Here is a 6,151-nt window from a genome sequence, read left to right as displayed (position 1 = left end):
TGGATTAGTCGGGGCTCCAATGCAGGCACCGGATACCGGATGAAAAAACGAAAAAAAGTATATGAATTAATTATATTTTCTTGAGACTAAAATATATATGGTTGAGAATCCACATAGCCCTCAAATTATAAATGTTGGGCAAAAAAAAAAAAAAATGAACTTATAAAAAAAAAAAAAAAAAAAAAAAAAAAAAAAAAAAAAGGAAACCAAAAAAAAAAAAAAAAAAATGTAGAAAGAGAGGAACTTGGAGGAAAGGGTGACGAAATTGTGATAAAATAGAATACAAGCCAAGAGGAGGAGTCTTAATGTTCAGAAAAAAAAAAAAAAAAAAAGTAGGAGAATATTAGCAAACCAATGTTTATACAACCAATTTGTACAGAAACTTCAACGCCAAAAACTCCCCAGTTACTCGGAGCCTCGGAGAATACTAGAGAATTGAAAGCAATTAGGGAAGAATTAACTCAAATCCAGTGTATCCAGAGCGTACACGCTTTGTCTTTATATTCTTGGCAGATTCAACTGCTGTTGTGGTTGTTGTATACTTCAGCTCCATCTTTTGCAGGTTGCGTATGTCGGCAAGTTCTATGGGAACTTCCTTAAGCTTGTCTAACCGGCGAAGATGAAGCCTTCCTCAACTCCGGAAGACATTACTAGAAGTTTTCCAGGTAATTAAGTCTGTCTGTTCAATGCATAAAGGCATGTTTTTTTAGCTTGAGGACTTCAAGGGCTGGCAATAGCTCAAGTTTAATCATATCACCCAACTCCAACATGGTACCTAATAAGGTTAACTTCTTCAAACTCTTGGGGAATATATTTTCTGGAGGAAGGAACAACTTCCCAACTTCTGAAGGATGCAAATTCGATAACTTCATGTTTTCAAGGCATTTTAACGCTGCAATATTCTCGAACAGCCCAACCAGTTCTTCTATCTCCCCACGAATACCCGACTTTTTCAGAATTTGACACCTTTCAGACACATGTTGTGTGCAGCTTTCAGCTTTCAGACACATCAGTAAGTTGTTGCTGACAAGTTCATTCATTCAAGTATTCCTCTGCTAGAGTTTCAAGAGTTGATTTCTTTGGGGGCTTCAACGAGCCCTTCTGCGATCCACAGCCAGACTATCTTCCGAGCAGGGATCTCGGAACCTCTAGGAAAAGCACCACAATATAAGAAGCAAACCTTCAAGTTGAAAGGCAAACTATCATAACTCATCTGCACCAATCTCATGGTCTTCCGAAAATCACTACTAGTAATGCGTTCACTCACACCTTGATGTACTTTCTCCCACTCACTTTTTGTCTTGCCTCTCCCTGTTAGGGCTCCTGCAATCACCAAAGTTGCAAGGGGCAGCCCCTTACATTGCTTAGCTATGCGCCTCCCAACTTGTTCCAAGTCCTGGGGACATTTATCCCTGTCGAAAACCTTCTTTTTGTAGTAACTCCCAACATTCATCGTCTGTTAGGAATTTTAAATGATGAGGGCAGTCATCGCAACACATATTAAGCCACCATGCTTTCTCTACGTTTCAGGTTGTTGGGTAAAGCAATTTTGACATCTTCCAAAGCTTCCAATGTCCATAAATCACCCAACACAACCAGATACCTTTCGGGCAGCAAATGTTTCCGTACTTCTTCAACTAGAGCCTCCTCAGTCAAATATTGATATTGTTTAATGTTTCTGGGGACTAGGTGGACATGTCAAGTAGTAGGTCTCCTTTTAAACTGTACTTACCAAAAAAAAAAAATCTTTTTAAACTGTATAAATATTATTAAATATTTATTTTTAGTAACGTATCGAGCCGAGGTCTATCGGAAACAGCCTCTCTACTTCTTCGGAGGTAGTGGCACGAACTGCGTACATTCTACCCTTCCCCAGCAATGGCGGAGCCACAGCCGACGAAGGGTGATGAGATGAACACCCTTCGTCAGAAAATTTTTTCGAGTATATAGGTTAAATATAGATATTTATGGTTATATACATGTTGTTGTACACCCTTGACAAGCTAGAGAAGCATAGTCTAGTGGTGAAGAGTGTGCATTTTTGCATCAACAACTCGGGTTCAAACCTTGGCAGGTGTGTTTTATTTACTTTGTTTTTTAAACTTTTCTGGAGTCTGGCTCCGCCACTGTTCCACAGACCTCACTGTTGTGCTTTATTTACTTTGTTTTTTAAACAGTTCTTACCAAAAGTCTGGAGTCTGGCTCCGCCACTGTTCCCCAGTCCTCACTGTGAGGTTGTTGTTGCTATAGCCACTGCTCCCCACACCTCACTATGCGGGAATATACTAGGTTTATTGTTGGTGCAGTATTTATTTTTAGTAACATACATGTATAATTAATTAATAATGATCGGGATATATATGTTCAGTTTGAATCTCAAAATTTAATCTTCAAATTTCATTTATGCCCACACAAATTTATACAAAAGTATTTTCTTCGTCCGATAATAATTGTCCACTATTAATTTGATACATAAATTAAGAAATGCTTCCTCCATTTATTTTTACTTGTTACTTTTTAATATGACACGCACATTAAAAAAATAATAATTGATATGACTATTTTACCATATTATCTCTATTAATTAATGTTTAGTGTAATATATTTTAAAAATGATGAGCATAAACAATTAATGAAGGTAAAATAGAAAAAAAAATTATTTTATTTATATATTAAAAAGTGATAAATAAAACTAGAATTTCAATTACAAAAATAGTGATAAGTAAAAGTGAACGGAGAGAGAATAAGTAATAGGAATAATTTTACTATCTTTTAATAGAGTTACAAAGTGAACGGAGAGAGAATAAATAATAGGAATAATTTTACTATCTTTTAATAGAGTAATTTTAATAATAAATGATACTATTTAATAACAAGGGTAAAATAGGTAGAAAATAACAAATTATTGATTGATTTTTTAAACTGGACAAATATTGCTCGATATTTATTTTAGTATATTGAACAGATATTACAAGACAGATAGCACTTCATTAAATTTTTGTGTTTTTTTTATTTTTTAGATTTCGAGATTCAACCAATTCTATCTTTAACATACTTTTTAACATACTTTTTTCATATTAGTGTAGCTGGACATGCCTCGCACGTGTATTTTTTGAATATTTAAAATTAGATGATTTTATCTATTATGAAGGTTTTTAACGAAGCATAAAAAATTCAAATCATTACTCAAAAATCCTTCACACTTTAATATCATAATGTAAATGTAACGTATAGTTTATTGTAAGCACATATATATTTTACCAACAGAATTGGTTAATGGATCATCACTTTTACATTTGTCATGCAGTATCGTTTTTCCTTGTTACTAGAGGCTAAGAAAACACATCGATTTGAACCATATTTGTAGTATGACTATTTTTTTAAAAAAATTCTATATTTAAAATATTTCTTTCTAAATTTTTTAAATCTTCTTAAAATCTACTTTAGTCGATTTAAAATTCTTAGACTAATAAAAGATGTTATTAATTATCATTAATTTTGATGACTTCTAATAAAAGGTTTACAATAAATATTTAATTAATTTTTATCTCTTAAATATTAGAAAAATAGCAAAAAAATAATTCTGTCTAAAGCAGAGACTTTTAATGGAGGTAAAAAGTTCAAATAATATTTTTTAATTTTTTTACGCTTTTAATATATTATAAATATATATAAATTATAGATATATATTTTAAATATTTTAAATTATCTATTATTGTAACTTATAGTTGAGTTTTTAAATACTCCTATAAATTTTATTTTAAAACTATTAAAAACTTCGTGTTAAAATTCAAAGTGAACCTTAGGGGTCGTTTGGTTGGGAAATTGTTATCCCGGGATAACTTATCCCAGCATGTATATATTAAAATACTTACCAACATAGCATAAATCGAAGAACTTTTGTATGCGTTTTTTTCTGGTGTAACTTAGCTTCAATCACAAATTGATCAATCAAATTCTCAGCTTGATTGACTACTGTACTGAATACTTTAACAAAATGTTTCAGAATTTCACTTGGACTACTGCTACGACTCCTGTTGGCATCCTTGAGAAATACTCTCACAGAATTAAGCTCCCTAGTTAGAGATTCCACTTCATCATCCTCTATCTCAGTAATCAGATCTTTGTCATCCATCAATAGCTGCGTCAAGTTATTGTTCACAAAGTCCACCATTGTATTCGCCATTTTCTCTCTCTACTGGTACGTGGAGAGAGAGAGAGAGAGACTTGGATCTTCTAATGATGAAACCATCAAATATATATTCTAATAAAGGATTACCTGTCTGTTTCAGTGGTTTGAATCATATTTTACTACATCATTCTTTCTAAGCCCATCATATGGCTAAAGCATCAAATGAAAGACAACATCAACCACTAGAGGTGGTTCAGCGTCGTGTCCCTTAATCAAGAGGTTTGGGGTTGGATCCCCGCCTTTGACGAATGGAGCAACCTTTGTGGCCAGTTCTCTACCGCTTAATGCGCTGACAGAGAAACGAAAGATTAGTCTCACTACTGCCGGCTACAGAGCAAACTCTGTAGCCAGTTCTCTAGCGCATACCTCTATGGTCAGTTCTCTACCACTTAATGAGCTGACACAGAAACAGAGGATTAGTCTCATGACTGCCGGTTATGGAACAAACTCTGTGGCCAGTTCTCTACCGTTTAATGCACGAGGAATGGAGGATTAGTCTCACGGCTGCCAGCTATGGAGCAAACTCTGTGGCCAGTTCTCTACCGCTTAATATGCTGACAGAGAAACAGAGGATTAGTCTCACGGCTACCTTGGAAAACCAAAAAAAAAATTAAAAAAAATACCCTTTAATCTAAGCCTTTTATAATACTCCTTCCGTCTCATCATTTTATGTGTCATTATTTTCTTTTTGATTCCTTCAAAAAAAATCACATTTTCTCATTTGATGACATCATTCTCATTTTATCCTTATTGGGTCTTACTTATTAAGAAAAGACAATTAAAATGTAAACATTAAGAGAAATAATTTTGTAATATTTACAAATCATTACTTATTTCTTAAATTTCGTATCCGATCAAATGGCAATACATAGCTTTTTAATCAGATATGGAGTTTAAAAAATGAGTCATGACTTTTTAAAATTTATAAAATTACAATAAGGATATTTTTTTTTCTTTAATGAATTTAAGAAAAATAAAAATAACGACACATGAAATGCGACGGAGGTAATAACAAGTTACGGTCAATAGTAACATTCCTTGATCTTCAATTTATAATTGAATATTCCTAGGGATTTAGTGCCACCCAGACACCTAAACACACATTCTGCCTTTTGCCTTAAAGACGCGACAACAACGGCGAGAATTTTTTTATTATTATATATAAAAAATTAGTAGACTTGCTCGATTACTAAAAATATTAATATTATTACTAAAGGATACACTAAGTATTAAAAAATAAAATGGCATAATGTTTATTGTTAATGACTTGTTATTGTACAAATAAAAGTATTTAATAAATTATGTTTTGTTCTTTATTATGAAGATAAAAATTTAAGCAAAATAAAATATCAATTTTCGATTAGCGTACAAAAAAAATCATCTTAGAATTGAAATGTGGAAACATCATTTTTTTATCATAACTTTGTTCAATTATATAAAATTTCGAAAATCTCATTTTGCAATGCATATTTTAATCCTTGATACATATGGTGTGATACATACTAACCTAGTAAAAGTGGAAACACATATTTCTAATATATTTATTTCATTGAGTTTGTATTTTGAATTAGGAGATACATATTGATAATACATTTATTTCGAGTAGTTGCGGTTGAGGAGATCGGTCATATGCAGGGGCGGATCCAGGATTTTCAGTGAAGGGGGTTCAGTAGTACATATACGGACTAGGTAAAGGGGTTCAACCTCTACTATTTATACATAAAAAAACAATTATCATGTAAAAATAGTATAATTTTCTGACGAAAGGAGTTCGGATGAACCCTTGGACCCTATGTAGATCCGCCACTGGCCGTATGTATCATGAGCAAAAGGGTAATTTTATAATTTTTATGTAATACTACTCCTCAAGTTTGAGGATTTGTGTAATTTACGCAAAAGCTTACATCCATAGTGACCGGTAAAGTTGTTGCCATGTGACCAGGAGGTCACGGGTTAGAG

The 6,151-nt window shown here is 32.9% G+C and overlaps 1 pseudogene; it reads right to left on the bottom strand.

The window, feature by feature from the left end:
• Positions 1 to 342: 342 nt before the first annotated feature.
• Positions 343 to 4,186, bottom strand: LOC107855240 (annotated as a pseudogene).
• Between the last annotated feature and the right edge of the window lie 1,965 nt (positions 4,187 to 6,151).

This window comes from Capsicum annuum, chromosome 4, assembly GCF_002878395.1.
Source record: "Capsicum annuum cultivar UCD-10X-F1 chromosome 4, UCD10Xv1.1, whole genome shotgun sequence".
Classification (NCBI taxonomy): Eukaryota; Viridiplantae; Streptophyta; class Magnoliopsida; order Solanales; family Solanaceae; genus Capsicum; species Capsicum annuum.
The sequence above is the reverse complement of the archived record's forward strand: the minus strand, read 5'-3'. Positions and strand labels throughout refer to the sequence as shown.